At 40.0% G+C, this 19,175-nt stretch overlaps 1 long non-coding RNA gene across 1 annotated transcript in view; it reads right to left on the bottom strand.

Moving 5' to 3' along the window:
- Positions 1-19,175, bottom strand: part of LOC141946072 (uncharacterized) — a 180,195-nt gene that overhangs the window by 44,593 nt on the left and 116,427 nt on the right. Inside the window, exon 3 of the long non-coding RNA XR_012629707.1 lies at positions 6,596-6,699. This is a non-coding gene — a long non-coding RNA (uncharacterized LOC141946072). The remainder of the gene's footprint in view (positions 1-6,595; positions 6,700-19,175) is intronic.

Below are 19,175 nucleotides of genomic sequence, written 5' to 3'. Positions count from 1 at the left end.
TGCCTATTTTAAGTGATTCCTGACAGATGTCTCCTCAGGTGAGTGGTTGAGACTTAGCACTGCAGAGAAGTGGTTGCTGTGCATCATGTGGAGTATTTACACCAGATGTTTCAGAACAAATAACTCTTTTTCCCCACTTTCCACACCTGCCTAGTCCCACCCAGGCAGTGTGAGATTCAAACCACTGTAATACTCCTTCATGCTCCCCTGAAGCTACAACATTTCTATAGCAGAGACATGAGGTTTCTTCCCTTCCTTCTGTGGCCTTACGTGTGAGGTGAAGCTGTTTGGCCTGAGCTGCAATCCCCTAACCAGCTGCACCTATGTGTGTCTCTGGAAAGTGCTTGCTCAAGAGATCCAGAAGAGACACTAATAAATGTACAACCAAAATCCTTTCAGACCCTCCTGCAGAGCCACAGGACTGGAGAGACTGACCTCTGAGACACTGATTTCTTGACTAAAATCTTGGAGTAGGTTTTCCCCTGCTGCCTCATTGGCTTGTGTAGATAAAAGCGTTTTCCACTACAGATGAACTTGCAGGAATATAATTTGGTTAATTATTTATGTTCCATTAGTGACTAGAGGCCCTGGCACTACTAACTGTCACAGGATGAAAGACAACTTGTACCCAAAAATAATTTGCAGCTCAGGGAGGACATTTTCTAAGTCACAGAAAGCAGTTAGTTTCCCAGCCGATGTTTACACTTTGAAAAACATTTCCTTAATGGACAAAACAGAGGCCTTCCCTGAGTCCAGAGGCTTTTCTTCCTCACTTGAAGTCCTAAAATACAGCAGTTGTGTTATTAATCTCACTTGCCCTCACATTTAGCTAAGCCTGAACCAGGGTCAGAGCCAGCGTGCCCAATGAGCTTGGATGTGGCTGCAGAGGAAAGCTCTGTTAGTTATGCTGCTGACAATGCCCCATCAGAAAGGCTGACCTGCCCATCTGCATTGACTCATTTTTCATTACTGGATTTTTTTTTCCGCTGTATCTTCATGCGGTCATCAAGGTCATCAAGTTGACCTGAAAACTTATCTCATTGACTGCTGCTGTGGACATTCCTCTCATGAGGGTATCCAAAGACTTAGCCCACAGCCTTCAGCTGGCCTTGTGTTTATCTGTAAAACAAAAGCCCTTATTATCTTTACAGTGTTTTTTAAGGTTGCTCAGCCCTTTGATACAGTTAGAAGAGCTTGCTTCTTCTAAGGTACAATCAGGGTTATTGGAGTTAACTTCGGGGGAAAATAAACACTAGATTATTTTTAGCAACACTTTGTTGCTGAAACTCCTCAAGTGCTTAGTGTATGTTATGGTATAGGAGAATTACATTTAGCAGATCTTAACCAAAATGAAATTATGATCCATCCCTAGCAATCTATTTTGCTTTCCTATTAATTTAAACATTTTTATTAATTAAAAACAATTATTCTTGTCCCTGTAATTATTGCATCTTTTTGTTCTAATTACAAAGAATGTTTTGGTTTCAGGAAGAGGAAATTTACCTTCAGGCCTTAGTTTTACTTGAACTTTCCCTTCATCTGTATAATAATTCTCCAAATTATCTTATTTAATTGAGATGATAATGCAGAAGGCAGCTAACATTATTTTGTTGACTTGTTTGAACTAGATTCTAAAAACAGGCTCCCTTTTGAAATTCTGATTTTCACATTGTGCATAGCAGGATACTAACATGCATTTTTCCAAAACCTGCAGAAAAAGAAAGCCTCAGCGCTTGAGAAACAAATAGATAACAGGGAGAAATGATGAGTATTTCTATCTCTGGAGTTGGATCCCATTTTCAGATCTTACTATCTTTTCCCAAGCTTTCATGAAAAATCATGCACAAATTAAACGATAGCTAAGCTAGGACTTGAGCACCTGGGAAAATAATAATATAATAATAATGATAAGCTCTCTTTTTCCTCCTTTTTCCTTTTTTACTAGATGATGTTTGAAAGAGCATTGACATCATGTCACAGAGAATCTCCACCAGCTATCTACAGACACCTGCTGGTTGGATTAACTGGACACTAGATAGCCTTTGATTTTGACATCTTTGAATATTTGAGTGCTTTTCCAATGGACTGTAAAGTGTGCAGTTAAAACGAAACTTTTAGAAACATACAGAGGACCCCTTGTATGAATTCTAGTCATATTTTTCAAAGAACTAAAAAGGTTTTCTTTTTCTTGAAGAACAGATGAATTTAAAAGATTTGTTATAAGCCCAGCTTCGAGAGACCATCTGAGTTACCAACGCCCATTGTCATACAGAATTTGGCAGCAGATCTGAAAGATGAAAGTATTTGCATTGTGAGCATTTCCACTCACAGGGACTTACTACCTTCTTTACAACCTCATCCTGAGTGCTTGAACCCAGGATGGAAACACTGTAGGAACACTCCACCACTCAGGTGCTACATGATGTTGGTATACAGGTACCTGCAGAAAGAAAGGAAGGAAGAAGCCTCCAGGGAAAGAGTATGTCCTGGGGGGCTACCCATCCCTCCTGTAATTCACAGGGATCCCCTTCATCATCTTGCTGGGTCTTGCTCTGACACGAAGGCCTGAGATGGCAGGGAACCTGATGTGGTGGTTCATATGGTCCCTTCCATCCTATACCCCTATGCTATCTTCTCCAGTCTCCTTTGTCACAGGCATTGTGGTTGAACAATACTCAGCTGGGAGAAGGGCAAAAGAGAGGGATTGGAGAGACATGGTGAGGGTAAGGAGTTTTGTAGCAGAGTTGTATTTCTATGTGAAGTTTTTTGGCAGTCCTCCAGCCTCAGCGTAGGCAGCTGTGTCTATAGATAGCTTTGGGAAGGACCAATGCCATTTTAGACAACCATGGCAGTGAAGCAAATGCTCAGCTAAGGTAAGGTGGTGAAGGCAGTGAATCATATGGAGAACAGCACCAGGTCCATCTGAGGAAGTTCAGCAGAAATGGTTCTCAGGAAAGATCCTTTAGCCAGGAAGACTCAGAGGTGTGCTCCCCTGTTAGAAGTGCTGCCTGGAGTTCAACACCCCATGTTCACCTACCAGAAACCCTATCAGGTAATAAATTGTGTCACTAATTTCTCACACTGCTACAAAGTCTCCTCCATGAAGCTGTTCCCAAAGACTCCTGCTGAGAAGACTCCTCCACTGTCTTTTCAAGCTGACTCTCATTTATTGGCACCCTTTGCTGATTAATTGCTAAGACAGCAACACTGAGGAGTGTTATGCAAAACCCTCTCTACATCCATTGGAAATACCCCATTGCTGTGTTTTTAACACCAGATATATTATTTTTTCAAAAATGAAGTGACATTGGAGAAAACTAAACAAACCTCTAATCTGTCACATTCTTTTCTTAAAAATATTACTATCTTATTAAGAAATCAGAAACTATAACTTTGGGGTTTTTTAGTAAAGCAGTTCCCATTTTCATTTTTTTCTAAGACAGCATCTTAAAGCCTTTTAGAAGACACTTACAATAAAGAGGAAAAATGAAAGCCCTGTTCCCTTTATCAGAAGATTTTACTGGTAAAGATTGCCAGACTACCTCCCCTTCTGAATCTTGTTCAATACTAAAACAGCAGCATAGTAACAGTTTGTAGATTTTGAGATACGTAATACCATTACTATAAATAATATGTATAAATGCAGCCAGAAGGTTCCTCCAAGAAAAAACTCCGAACACTGAGGATAATTATTAGCAATTTTTTTTGTTTGTTTGATTAGTGTTCTCAGTTGTTGCAAACATGATCATGATTATCATATTAACCAACAGACACAGTAATTACCAAAAGACAAACCTGCAGGTTACTACTGGATTGAAGTTAGTAAAGAATACCATTCTTAATTAAATTCACTAGAATATTTCCTTAGCCTGAAAACTCATAAGTAGGTCTTGTTTTTAAAATCCCTTTCAGCCAAATAACCACTTAACTAATTTAAAATTAAATATCTTAGGATATTTCTCAGGGAATTGTATTTGAATATTATTATAATATCATCTAGGGAAATGTTTTCTTCCCAGCTATAAAACGAAAAGAAAAAGTAAATAAAATATTATTTTCAATGGGATTTTAATTTATTTTTCTAAAAGTGAATTCAGCACTTGGCTACCTTGGAAACCAGCACCCTTCATTTATCCACAGACTGTAAGCGCTAAACCCTGTTCACATCATTACGTCAATGTACCTAGATCATAATTAGCAACATCTGTATCTTTGCTTTTCACAAATGCTCCGTCACTGCTGGGAGACCAAACTGGTATTATCTCTTCCAATGGATATTAATTTTTCAAAGAATTAGTTTTTTGGGAGAGGAGAAACTCACTGTAAATTCATTTAAAGGAAATTCTGCAGGCATTTTCTTAATTATTATTTTTTGCTTTTTAGTTTAGTTTTAAATATGTTAGCTTCATTGGAATGGAACATCTCTATTTCTCCTCACTGAGCATTTTATTCACCAGAGCAGAAAAACAGTGAAAAATCTGTCTCTATTGCTGAGGTGTTCATAGCAGACAGCAATGTTTGCTACAGAGGGCCCAGCAGAGCTCACGTGTGACTGTCCAGACCATTCCCTGCTACTTTGAAGTGCAGCAAAGACAGTTTAGCTCTCAGTCTGAGTTCTTTTCCAAAATAATGAACCATAGGAGGAATCTCCTGGAATTCAGTGTTGCAGGCACTAGGGTTGGGAAGCCCCTCCGGATGAGCCCATACAGCCCTGCAGATGCGTTACTCTGCTGTGGGACACACTGAGGTCAGGTCTACATTGATGTGCTGATATGAGCAGGATGGGGAGCCAAAGGGAAATGGAGATAAGTTCCCACAGTTTTGTTTTTCTCTTGTATGGATGCTCTATTTTCCCCAACATCTCCTTTTGTGGTTGTACCACAAGACATCATCCAGAAAGGATAATCCAGGGTTGTTTTGAGAAAGGCCTTTTTTGTAAAGATGCTGCTATGGCAAGTGAACTGTGTAGGCAACTCAGGCTTATCCTGATTCAGACTTGTCTACCAGGACAGTCAGGGCATGAGGTAGGAGCTCTTGGACGTATCCCCTTTCTCAGCCCACTTCTGCTTCCAGCCAGCAAAACCAGAGTGAAGATGGAGTGACTGTCTTGAGCACTAAAAAATCACAAACCAGAAAACTTCAGTCCAATTCCTGCTTTGAGCTTAGTGATGTCTAGCTGAGCTGTGAAATTTCCTTTAGAAAGACATATTCTTAATGAAAACACTCGTGGTTTTTTGGCATAAAGATTCACTTTCAGAAGAAAGTGAATTATGCAAGAAAATAAAAAGTATTCTATAGCGTTCTGTGGAGCTTTCTCCTGACAGAAACCTCATTCGGTAACCTGATAATGAACAAGAGCACGGTGCTCCCCTTTTCTCTACCACTTCAGTTATGCAGGAAAAATGAGTCCCTGGAGGAGGTCTGGAAGCCACCAGGACTTGTCTGAGTTTGAACATAAATGGCAATGGCGCAACATTTTTTCCTGTTTAGTCCAATGACAGGGTAGGAAAAAAAATAATCAGTGGAAGAGAGATTTGGAAGTTAAACATCAGGTATTCACATCCAGAAGGAATCTGTCAGTGTGAATTCACCTGCTTCTAGGGTCAGGCTTTTCTTAAATGTCCTGGATTTGTAAAAATGAAAATAAGAAAAATAAGATATAGGCTGGAAAAAATGTTTTTTTGCTCATGAAGGCCATTTGCCTGCTTTTTGAGCAATGTCATGTAATCTCTTGTGAGCAGGGCATTGGGAAGGAAAAGGATATAATAATCACTACAAATTCTACATCCTCAGGCAGACAGTCTACCGATAAGTCGTTCCACAAATTAGCCATAGAATTCCTTACTTCTAGGAGGTGACGATGAGCTAAGCAGTGTGAGAAAAGCACTGCTTAACAGGATCTGAGCACTGATGGTTCTACTTGTATTTCTACAGTGGCTTTTCAACCCATTTTCATGCCTATACATCATACTCACTCTGAGAAGTATCCACTCATCACAACAGTGTAGTTCAGCTCCCAGCCCAAAGAGCTTTATTTACCTATCTCTGAACCGCTCTGAGGGTGAAGCACTGCTTTATAGCACTTTTCATGGTGTATATTGTACTCTTCTAGATCAGAATGGCCATGTTTCCTTTTTTTTTTTTTTAAAAAAAAAAATCCTTTAATCAAGCCGTTAGGAAGAAATTTCAGCAAGCTGAAGAGAAAGAGGAAAAAGAACGGCTCCATTATGAAATGAGTACAGACCTCACCCTGCCAAATTTCCAGCACACCAGGCCTCTGCCCTTGCTTTGGAGGAAGCTGAGAGGGTTGTGGTGATATTTGCAGGCAAACAAGAAGTCTCTGGGGTGATATTGCTTTAATCACTTCAGCGAGTAAGAAAATCAGGCTGCGGTAAGTTGTCATGTAACGAGCTCATGAATAAAAACCAGTGAAGCAAAACCTGCTACACGGGGAGATTCTGTTCCTTTCTAGAAGTCCTTTCAAACTTAATGCCAGGGGTTTTAGCTGAGTTTGTATATAATTATACTATTTAGTCATGAAACAAAAAGAAAGATAAAAGAGTCACTGGTCCCAGAAATAAAGTCATATACATACCATAGGAAAGAGATCTTCAGCCGTGACTGGATGTATCTGTAGGGGGTTGAGTCTGTCTGGATGCCAGGTGCCCACCAAAGCCACTCTATCACTCCTCTTCTCAGCTGGATGGGGGAGAGAAAATATAACAAAAGGCTCGTGGGTCAAGATAAGGACAGGGAGAGATCACTCACCAATTACCTTCACAGGCAAAACAGACTTGACTTGGGGAAAATTATTTTAATTTATTACGAATCAAATCAGAGAAGGGTAATGAGAAATAAAAACAAGTCTTAAAATACCTTCCCCCCACCTCTCCCTTCTTCCTGGGCAAAACTTCACTCCCAATTTCTCTACCTCCTCCCACCGAGCAGCGCAGGGGGATGGCGAATGGGGGTTGTGCTCAGTTCATCACATGTTATCTCTGCTGCTGCTTCCTCCTCAAGGGGAGGACTCCTCACACTCTTGCCCTGCTCCAGTGTGGGGTCCCTTCCATGGAAGACAGTCCTCTATGAGCTTCTCTAACATGAGTCCTTCCCATGGGCTGCAGCTCTTCATGGACTGTTCCAGTGTGGGTCCCTTCCATGGGGCACAGTCCTTCAGGAAAAGACTACTCCAGCGTGGGTCCCCCATGGGGTCACAAGTCCTGTCAGCAAACCTGCTCCAGCGTGGGCTCTTCTCTCTCTCTCTCTCTCCATGGGTCCACAGGTCCTGCCAGAAGCCTGCTCCAACATGGGCTTCCCACAGGATCACAGCCTCCTTCAGCCATCTGATCTGGTGTGGGGTCCTCCACGGGCTGCAGGTGGGTCTCTGCTCCACCATGGACCTCCATGGGTGCAGGGCACAGCTGCCTCACCATGGGCTGCACCACGGGCTGCAGGGGAATCTCTGCTCCAGCGCCTGGAGCACCTCCTCCCCCTCCTTCTTGGTGTCTGACAGAGTTGTTACTCTCACATATTCTCACTCTTCTCTCCAGCTGCAATTGCGCAGGTTTTGGGGTTCTCAAATATGTTATCCCAGAGGCGCTACCACCGCCACTGATGGGCTCAGCCTTGTCCAGTGGTGGGTCCATCTTGGAGCCAGCTGGCATTGGCTCTGTCAGACATAGGGGAAGCTTCTAGCAGCTTCTCACAGAAGCTACCCCTGTAGCACACCCACACCACCACCCCGCCTTGCCACACAAACTCAATACAGCATCTTACCACTTGAAGAGAGACCAAGCAATTTCTGGTCTTCCAGATAAAATAACTTTTTTGTAAGGCCTCCATTCAACAAGGTCTTTTCAGTAGGACATGACAAGCAACTGCTTGTCACATTCATGGTGTTTCCTAATTGCTTCTGCTCCAACAGACAGACTGTGGATAAACCTCCTCACTCAGCAAAGTGAGAGGATCTGCTAATTATAGCCTGGGTGTTAATGTAACCTTTGGCCTAACTCAGGAGTGCATTAATTAGGTTGCTCTCAGACCGTCTGCATTTATATTTTCAGTACAAATTGCTGATCCTTCTCTGTTGCTGTTTGAAGGGATAGGCTGTGGTGCAGCCATAGGGCCTGGTGAGGTATGGCTACAACAATGTATTAATAAGCAAGTGTGACATCAACAGGAATGGGACTGAGGGCTGGGAAAAAGTGAGGAATGGGCGAAAACCCTGCCTCTGTGGCTGTCACTGGGAGATTGCCAGGATTTTGTTCCCATTCATCATCCATATCATCATTTAGAGGGCATCTAATGACTGCTCAGACAGGATATTTTAGCTGTCCACACATTGCAATTGACCTAGAAAAGGTCAATTGATGTCCTACTGAAATCAGCAGGAACTGATTAAACATGCAGCAATTGTGGTGAATGGTATTGGGTGGGAAAAACCAATGTCATTCCACTGACAACTTCAATAGAAATCTGACAATTTTCACCAGAAATCATCCAAATGCTCTTGAAGTGCACTGGAGTTATGCCATTACCTTAAATGAGCTTCTAATCAGAGCACAGATCTCAATAAGGCATAAAATTAGTGTGTTATTCTTTAAACATGGAATAATATTATATTTGAAATTCATTTTGTTTCACTTAGGCATATGTGAGTCCTTACTACCACCTCCCTTCCCTTCATTTATCCTCATGCCTTTCATTAGCAGAATGCAAATGTAATAGAGTTAACTCTCTTTGTTGTAGTACAAAAATTACAACTGAATTCTTAGAAGCTTAACAAAGGTATAGCTTAAAATAAAACAAAAACTAAAATCCAGAAAAGTAAGACAAAGGACTTAGGTTAAGCACACAACAAATATTGATAGAAGACCTTTAAACATTACCTTAATAGGTACAACTGACAATTTCAGCAGCATCAAAAAAAAAAAAAAAAAAGGTCTCTTGCCTTGTGTTTGCAAGGCTGGATGTGAGGTGAAAGGGAAAATAACACTATGAAATGCCCTAATATTCTTGATTTAGATGAATATGCCTAGAATACTTGGAGTGATGAATATAACCAAGAGATGGCAGCAGTTCATGCACTATTCATTTACTTAGTTTGCAACATTATTTTCTTCCTATAAGGTACAGAAAATTAAGATGTGTTTAGCTTGTGATGCAAATTGTTCCATTATTGTTAAAGGAAAAGGAGGGGCAGAGACAAAGGACAGAGGGAGGAATAGTCTGATGAAGGGATTTGGGAATTTGTTTTAGGCATGCATCCAGGGACTCCTTTTGGAAAGAAATGATAACTGCTGTATAAAACAGCTAAAAACCAACACCAGTGGAAATCTCTTATGGTTGTATACACTGTACAGCTACACTACTAACTGGTGAAACACATTTCCTGTGATCTTCTATGGTTTTAGGACCATAAATCCACATTCCATTTTCACAGGCAAGGATAACTGCTACCGTCTGGAGGACCCTACATTTGCTTTGAAGGTGAAATGCTCTAAATGATGCTCTGCTGAGTAGCTTCAGCCTTGCTTCTCCAAGGAGGGAAACTGCTCCAAGTACAGAAGTGGTGTGTTAAGAAGAGACTCACAAGGCTCATGTTTAGTTACAAATGTGCATCTAAAAAGAAACCCTCCTGTACACTGAAACACTGTTTTTGACTCACTCATGTATACTCAAAGGCATCTCGTTCTCTAGGACCACATCTTGCAGGGGCTAGACACCTTCCAGTGGCTTCCATCTTCTTTATCTATGAAAATATGACACTTGTAAAACATAGCAACTTTTTTGGATAGGCAATAGAATTAAAAAAAAAAGCTGAAATGACCTCATTTGTGAGGGTGGATTACCTCAAAAAGAATGTGGGGTGGATGAGCCATTGCTACAACAGTCAAAGGAAAATACTGCAATTATTAGTCACATATTATAAAGAACTGAACAGAGGGACAAAACCACACTCCAACTCCATGATTATTTCAAGGAGGAAAATTTTGCATTAAGTTAAAAGATCTTGAGGGATTCAGAAAATATTCGGTGACTTCAGAAAGGATGATTGCATCAATAGAAAAACTTAGATCATAGCTCAATAGTTCAAACAAATACAGATAATCACAGACTTGTTTATCTGACAGGTAGATAGCTAGATAAATATACAAAACGCCCTAAGTTATCACCGCTAGACTAAATGTCTTTGCATTGTGTTCAACCATCACTGTCTTTCACAGCATCAACAAATTATACTTTGATCCCTTCACTGCATCAGAGACAAAGCAATAGTCATGACAAAATCCAGAATGCAGATAGTCCATCTAAAGTGGCTTTAGGTGTGGTTTAACCCCATTCCACAGTCCAGATGGGTGATTGTTAACTATGGCACAAGCAACTCAGAGCTTACAGGCTGCTTCCCTGGACAACTTGAAAAAAAGAGTCCTTTGCATATGCATATGTTTAAGCACTGCATGTATGCAGGAGCACATTCATTTGGCCCATAGATCTTGCCAGCATGATGGACTGAAGCAGAAGGGCTTAGTGCTGCCTAAAAGCTGCCAAAGCCCTGGAGAAAGATGATGATCCAGGAAGAGCTGTCTGAGAAAGTCCTGCAAATGCTGATACAAACATAAAACCAACTTCTCTGAGTACAGTCTACTCTTTGCTTGGATGATTACTGCATGCATGAAGGATGTGGAGGATCTGCCTTCCAGTTCCAGTCCTTTATGATTTTGTTAGATAGGGATGAAAATGTCCAAATTCCCTATGTCCTAGCTGTGTGCATTATACACTGGCCTTCATAGTTAGGTTTCCTCTTATTTGCCCCCACCACTAATTTTTCATTTTAGGGTGCAGAGTGGTCCTGTTTCAAAAAGAAGATGATAGTACATACTCCATTTTCAGAGCACTCCAGGTCATAATTCAGGATCAAGCTCTTGAATCTTCCTAGGCCAGAGCCCAAATTCACCATCTTCAGAGTAATAACTTTAAAAGCAGATGCAATTCAAAAGAAAAGATATAACAATAGTAGATTTCTTTCTAAAAGTCTTGAGTAGTGCCTTATTATTATTATTATTGGCTAACTCTAAGTGGCTGTTCTTTCAGCATAGACAACATTCCTGACTATTTTTCAGAAATTTCTATTTCTTCCACTCATGCCATTCACTGTCGAGATAAGCTAATGCAAACAGTATGGATTTTTTGCCCTAAAGCTAGGTGGCAGGATGATACAGTTAAATAGTTCCAAGGACTTCATTCACATACTCTTATAAAATGACATAACAACATAAAACACTCATCTTTTCACTTACAACTAAATAAAGCAGTAAATCATGGTAATTCTAATTATAGTATATTTATATAAAGTACCTTTCTCAAAAAAATTCCAATGCCATTTAAGTTTTTTGTAAAAATCTGAACATGTCAAAATTTATATCATGAATTAATGTGCATTAAAAAAATGGTGCCAAATTAGCACTTCAAAATTAATTTAATGAGCAAGGGTCTGCCAAATCTTTTAAGAAACTTTTGTATCATCATGAATTTGCTTCATAAGTTGTGTGGTATCCATGGATGCTCGTCTACTGGCAATAGCTATTGTCAAACTACAGTTATTTTCAAAATGATCATGGGGTATAAATTCTTAACTTATTATAGAGATCCTATTCACTTTTTTCAGTCTTCCACTGCTTTTATTTTATGCTAATGTAATGCTATTGATTCTGTTGGGGTCAAAAGGATGTAAAACTGTAGTAACTTCTTGTTGAAGGGAGACTGAAAAGGAATTGATTGACCAGGTCAGTCAACTACTGGAATAAGACTCCTAAATGTAGAAGTGGCAGCTTTGCTTGCTGTAGTCCAAAGTCCCTGTGGGGATCCAGGCCTGGAGCCATCAGTTTGTCAAGCCAAGGATGGCTTCTTACTGTGTCAGAAGCACCGTGAGCATGAGGGGGGCACTGTCTGTAGCTTTTACTGATATCTCTAGAGCCATCAAAGATCTCGAAAAGGACACTAGGGCTAACACACTTTCTGTCTACATTGCTGGCTTTGGCTCAGGAACAGCCTGTCAATAACATTTGCATGCTTGTACAAAGTCCTTACAAAGCTCTTTGTACCTATGTAAAAAGTATCACATGGAACTTTATTGCAGCAATGAGCCTTCTAGGGACAGCTTCCTGGGTTTCTGCGATATCTGTGGGAGGACTTTAAAGTCTTCTCAGTCCATCCAGGCAGTGAAAGGATACTGAAGAATCCTAGACGTGAACAAAGCATTCCTGTGAAGACCTTGGATGAAATGTATGTGAAAAGTGCAAAGCATGACTGTAAATGGGGTAAAAATGCAGATAAGGAAAAAAAAAGTAGGCAGGGAGAGATGTAATTTTTGAGTAGGTCTTTTCACATTGTCAAATCTGTGTTAGTGCCAGCAATGTAGGAAGTCAGTGGGTGTCTGATTATCATCTCCTGAAGACAGAAAAATTGCCATTGTAACATTTTTTTTTAAAATTAGATGAATTTTTACATAATAATCGAATGTATATATAGCAGCATCATTTGCTTTTTTTTTTCCTTTTTCCACCACCTGTTTTTTTCATACAAAAGCTTCCCCTCTGCATACCGTTGGCAGCTTGAACAACGTATTTTGCGTTCAGCTTAAGTTCAGTACGCATTTCTGAACTACTTGGCGGGGGGCGGAGGGAATCCCTTTGTAATGGCTTCTAAATAAATTCAGTATCAATTTAAACTATTAAAGGAAGTTAAATCAAAATAATTAGGATATTAAAATACTTTGTGCATTTCCAATCACTGGTTTATTGAAAATCTGGATCTTTTCCAAGGAACAATAATAGAATGAATACATTAGAATGTTTCCTTCCCCTTTGTATGAAACCATTTGTTCATGAAAAGATGATTGATAACTTGCATTAAACACAAAACCAGATTGATTTGCAGACATGCTTGAGGAGGGGCTGGAAGGAAAGGAGAATAAATGTCACATTAACAAAGCATTACGCAGACACACATTCACACACGCTAAGTGTATTAACTAAATAAAAAATAAAACAACATAAAAGCTTTCATAGCACCTCTTCTCATTAGAAAAATATACGAACCCTGTGCAATGTAATTCCTAAATACACCTTGGCATGGAGAAAGAGAGATATTTGCAGATTCTGATTACAAGTGCTCTGAATCAGTTCAGAATAAAGCTAGAGCAGGGTACAGAGGCAGATAAATGTAAACTGATCACAGTGTCAACTAAGTTATTGGTTCTGTCTTGTTTCTGATCCCTCCACCATCCTTCTTCACAAAGTGAAGAATTATGTCTCCCAAACTGTGTAGCATACTGGGACTAGGAAGCATAAATAAGCCTGCACTGTGCAAGTCCTTGATCTGTGGGAGTTGCTGTGCTCTTCTCTCTGCCACTGCCACAGAAAGTGTCTGCCACTAACAGTTGCCACATTTAGTCTAAAGGCAGACTCAAGTTTCCAGCCTCATAGGTCTTTGTTTCCAGCCCTGGTGTAGTGTTTAGTGGCAAGTGTTACACGCAGATACATATGCATCCATGGACAGGCTTCTGCCAGCTGCAGAGAGCAGGGCTGAAATTAAAGCCCAGTCCTGGGCAAAATACAGGAGGGTGAGCATTATCACTTGAAGAGATCTCTGTTTACTTCTGTGACTCCTCAACACCTTTATCAGTTGTAAATTTTTTGTTCTGCTTAAGTCTAGGACAGGATTGTAATTTACCATATTCTATTAGCTTTCCTCTTTCTTTTCCTCCCCAACCTGAAGAAGGTAAGAACTGCTGTACTGGATCAGATTAAATGCCTGTCTATCTATGTCAGATGGTATCCATTTACAGGTTCGTAGGGAAGAATATAAGAAACAACGTAAATATCCAGTCATCTGTGGTACATTCCTCTTCCTTTCTGAAGAGAAAGCAGACAAATAATATACCCCTTTTCTGTTCACTTAAATGTATTCAGAGTCACTTCTTGGGCCATCAGGCATTCACAAAGTTGCAGTCACCTGATGTGCCTGATGTACACACTACATAGGAGTCTAGTTCCTGATGAAAGGTCCTTGCACCTTAACGTCCTGAGAAAATCAATCTGTATGCACCTAATGCATCCCAGCAGAGGCAGAAGGGGAATGAAGAGTGCTAGACATAGCTACAGCCTGCATAAAGGGAGAAGAATTCTGCTGTAGTGAATTTGAAACAAGGATAAGCATTCTTGAGCCAAGTAAATATGATGCTGCCAACAAAAGACTATGGTGAAAAATGTGTATTACAGTATAAACAAGAGAATTCTGAGTAGACATCAAGATGCTGTAGTTCGGTGGCTTTTGATAATGCTGTAATCACTGCAGGAATATTATGTCCAGGTATGGAGGAGTCTGCAGTTCAGGAAGGATATTGCCAATTGTTCTGAAAAGAGGAATGAGTGAAGTACTGAAAAAAATGCCCAAAAGACAAATATTTAAAGAATTCTATCTATTAGTTTATAAAAGAAATGGAGTAGCTTCATCCAATTTCATAGGGATTTCAGTGGGGAGGACGAGTTTACTATTGAGATTCAAGCCGATAAAGCTACAGTAAACCCAGGGATTACAATCCAAAGTTGAACAAACAATCTGTGTGATAAGATATACATTTTTTAAAAGGGAAGATATTGCTCATTAGAATAATGCAACAAGAGTATCACTGGACAATTATAGATTACCATCAAATGCTTATAAATTTTGCTGAATTTTGTTTTCTTTGCTAAAAATATTCTTTTAAAAAAAGCTTAAACAGAATGCAGTTCAAGCATGTTGGAATATCCACATTATATAAGTAATCCCTTAGAAGTTCACTTCAGGTCCCGTCTGGATTTTATAATGTAGACACTGATGACTCCTGAAATACCTAAGAACATTCAGCTGCACCTAGCAGAGCACAACTCTGTCTCTGCAAACATATTTCAGCACCAAAGCAAAGCAAAACCATATCTGAAGCAGTGGGCCATTGATGTTTGAAAGTAAATCCCTTGGTTTTTAATTTATATGTTCTGAGATCCCTGCTTAAAAATGTGTTTCCTTTCTCGTAAGTCACCACATAACTCCCTGCTAATCCCCCTCATTTACACTGAATATTAGCTTTATGCAGAATGGTACTAATTAATCCTGCATAACTATAATTTAGTTGCTGGGCTGCACACCAGCATAAGAATTAGCATGGCACTGGGCGTGAGGTTATCAGATTCATTTTCTGGTTAAGTCCCACTATGTTCTGCAGGACAGGCACAGCACACAACCAATTTAATTATCCAGCCTTTCAATCACCTTTCTTGTGAGCCAGAAAACTATCTTCTAGCCCTTTCACTTTACAGAAAGCAATGCTTTCTCTGAAGCCACTCTTGTATTGTTCTTGACCAGCTAATTGCTCTACCTGGACACTAATTATTAGTAGTCGTTAATGACTAATGACCTTTCCTGCAAGGTCATATCCCAAGATGACACTGGAGTCTACAAACATTCTCCTAAACTGGTAATGACCAGTAGTAAATATTATGATTAACAGCAAATGGCCCACTTTCTGAATAAGATATAAATGATCATATCACAATAAAACCAATATTACACTGATTAATAGTGTAAATAAATAAGTAAATAAATATAGTGTCAACTTCATGATGAATTGTAATGTTATCATACATCATTCTCTCCAAAGGGGCATTACCCCTTAGATGTTGTCCATTAAGAAGCCTCAGTTCTATTGCTGGGTCTGGAAGTGACTTGACTCAATGAATCATTCCAACTCTGTCTGATCCCCCTACTGTTTTTTTTTTACATTTTTCAACATTGATATTAAAGTAGTTTTGTTCAGGATCCTGACACCAACGCCCCCAGCAGACACCTGTCCCATGAAGGTGACTCAGATTGTTTCTGTGCTGTCAGCGGATACAGAGAATATTTTGAGGGGGTACCTTGGATCTACAGTAGAATGAATCGTAGAATCACAGCATCATAGAATGGTTTGGGTTGGAAGGGACCTTAAAGATCATCTAGTTTCAACCCCCCTGTCATGAGCAGGGACACCTTCCACTAGACCAGGTTGCTCAAAGCCCCGTCCAACCAGGCCTTGAACATTTCCAGGGAGGGGGCAGCCACAACTTCTCTGGGCAACCTGTTCCAGTGTCTCACCACCCTCACAGTAAAGAATTTCTTCCTAATATCTAACCTAAATCTACCCTCCTTCAGTTTAAAGCCATTACCCTTCGTCTTATCACTACACTCCCTGATAAAGAGTCCCTCCCCATCTTTCCTGTAGCTCTCTTTAAGTACTGAAAGGCTGCTTTAAAGTCTCCCTGGACCCTTCTCTTCTCCAGGCTGAACAACCCCAACTCTCTCAGCCTGTCCTCATAGGGGAGGTGCTCCAGCCCCCTGGTCATCTTTGTGGACCTACTCTGGATCCGCTCGAGCAGGTCTATCTCCTTCTTTTGTTGGGGTCCCCAGAGCAGGACACAGTACTGCAGGTAGGGTCTCTCAAGAGTGGAGTAGAGGGGGAAAATCCCCTTCCTCGACCTGCTGGCCACACTTCTCTTGATGCAGCCCAGGATACGGTTGGCTTCCCGGCCTGCGAGCACACATTGTACTAATACCTGCAAGTCCTTCTCTGAAGAGCTGCTCTCAATCCACTCATCACCCAGCCTGCATTTGTGCTTGGGATTGCCTCGACCCATGTGCAGGACCTTGCACTTGGCCTTGTTGAACTTCATGAGTTTTACACAGGCCCACCTCTCCAGCCTGTCCAGGTCCCTCTGGATGGCACATCCCTTCCCTCCAGTGTGTCGACCGCACCACACAGCTTGGTGTCATCAGAAAACTTGCTGAGGGTGCACTAAATCCCACTGGCCATGTGGCCGACAAAGATGTTAAACAGCACCAATCCCAGTACCGAACTCTGAGGAACACCACTCATCACTGTTCTCCACTTGGGCATCGAGCCACTGACCACAACTCTTTGCGTGTGACCATCCATATAATTCCTTATCCACTGAGTGGTCCATCCATCAAATCCACGTCTCCAATTTAGAGACAAGGATGTTGTGCAGGACAGCGAAGCATCCTTCGGAAGTTCTCCAGGATACAGAGTAAATAGGCTCCTAGTTTTGATGATTTAGTTAAGTACTTCCAATTCATTAAAAGATCCTGGCTTACACATGACAAAGTAAGGGAGACTATTAGATGTTCTTACCGCTAAATTGATTGGATTATAGAGATACATGACTATAAAGGAAAAAGCAAGTTTAACCAAGTGAAAACATTCAGAAGTGAGAAAAGCAACACTGGACTACAAAGAGATTCTCATTGTTTCATTATTTGTATTTCCCCACAGTGGCAAAAAACCACATTCCTATATTCCATATAAAATATAATGCACTTAATTGATCTAAGTAATTTCAAGGCTGCTGAATAACAGAGGCCTCCAGAGTGGAATATTCTGACTTAATGATCACATAAAATTGCTCAAAGTGTTTTTAATGTCATTGTAATTTCTGAGTTTATTTAATAGTTGAGGGGGAGAGAGGGTAACATTAACAGTCATCTGCGTGGCTTGCATGACTGTATATAACAAATGAGACCTGCATATGCCACAAAAGTCATCATTTTAAAAATGGCTGCAGTAAAAATGCAGTTATACTGAGCATTTGCTTTAGGCCATGACACAGTTTAATGAGGATGATACTGCATTAGGATTCAGGACACCTCAGATTTGTTTCCAAGTGTTTGACCTTTTAAGGAGTCAGATCACTTTGTGATTCTACTGATTCCTTTCTCTTTCTTCCTCAGCCTTATCCATTCAGTTCATAAAAACTTCAGCCAAGAGTTGGCCAGCTCAGATGTCTACCACAATACAGTTGTAATCCACATTACACCTGTAGAGTACACAGTAAAGAGGTTTCTGTATTTATTTTTTATTTAGTATGTTGTAAACGGCTACCTTCTGTCTATAAACATCAAAACCTTAGTTAATTTCAGATATTTTTTTTCTCCCTGGCCTAAGCCCAGACTCACTTGCAGATGAGAGTCAACACATTCACTGGCCAAAAGTGCAAAGCCACTATGGCCCTATTTTGAAGCACAAGTGGGTATTATCTATGCAGTCCGCATGGATGCTTTTTCAGTGCAGGTGGCCTCACTGATTTCAAAACAGTGATGGGTGGAGTAGCAGCAAGTGTTACTCTGCTGAATACCTTTATTTTCCCAAGCTCAGTGTTTGCTTCAAGTCAAAGTCTTTTCCCCAGTTTCTACCAACACGGTTCAGAATTATTTTGCAATATTAAAACAAGAATTAAGATTTTAAAGCTAATTCCATATTCTTCTCTACTCTTTCTACCCCTCTGCTCTGTTTGAAGTTATTTTAATCTCCTCTCAACCTTGCCATTTTTTTCCTATTGAACTTGTCTAATTTGCCTCATTTCTAAGTCATGATGATATCCTCAAGACACCAGTTCATAACTTCCTAATGTTGAAATTGTTCATTAAAATCTAATTTTTACCATCTAATTCTGGGTTTTTAGCTAATGAAATCAGAGTAATTATAAATATCCATCTTGCAACATTGCATATTGACATTCGAATATAAAGACTCAGAATGGAAGAAAAGCACCACTGGAGAACATATTTTCTTTCCTCTAGCTGCAAAGGAAATCAGCTCAATCATAAAAATATAGATTAAAATACTCTCATCTAAGTTCATTTCAATATTAACTTTATATTGCCATTAAGGTTTGCCTGAACATGAAACATAAGGGACCATGTCTAATTTCAACATCCTCACATGAGATATGTTTGGTTTGCTCAGATCCATTATTTAACAAAGAGAACTGGAGTGCTCAGGAAGATAGGTACAGCTCATGCTGTATTTGATCCAAAGTTCAACAAGAGCTTTAATATCTTTCAAAAAATATTAGAAAATATTGAAGGAAGGAAAGAATCACTCAGAAGAACTTTTAGTAATTTTTTCTAGTCTTACTTTAGTTGATGACTAAACTAGATTCATGGCTGAATTTTACAGGATTACATTGTATTAAGAATCCCTGTGATACCAAATAGCTACCCCACAATTTTATAAGGTTAGAAGAAGAATTTATTTATATTTTTAAATTTTTGGCAGCCCTCACTAGAATTTATAAGCACTG

Source organism: Strix uralensis, chromosome 7 (genome assembly GCF_047716275.1).
Source record: "Strix uralensis isolate ZFMK-TIS-50842 chromosome 7, bStrUra1, whole genome shotgun sequence".
Classification (NCBI taxonomy): domain Eukaryota; kingdom Metazoa; phylum Chordata; class Aves; order Strigiformes; family Strigidae; genus Strix; species Strix uralensis.
Note: the sequence above shows the minus strand (reverse complement) of the source record. Positions and strands in the feature narration are given on the sequence as shown.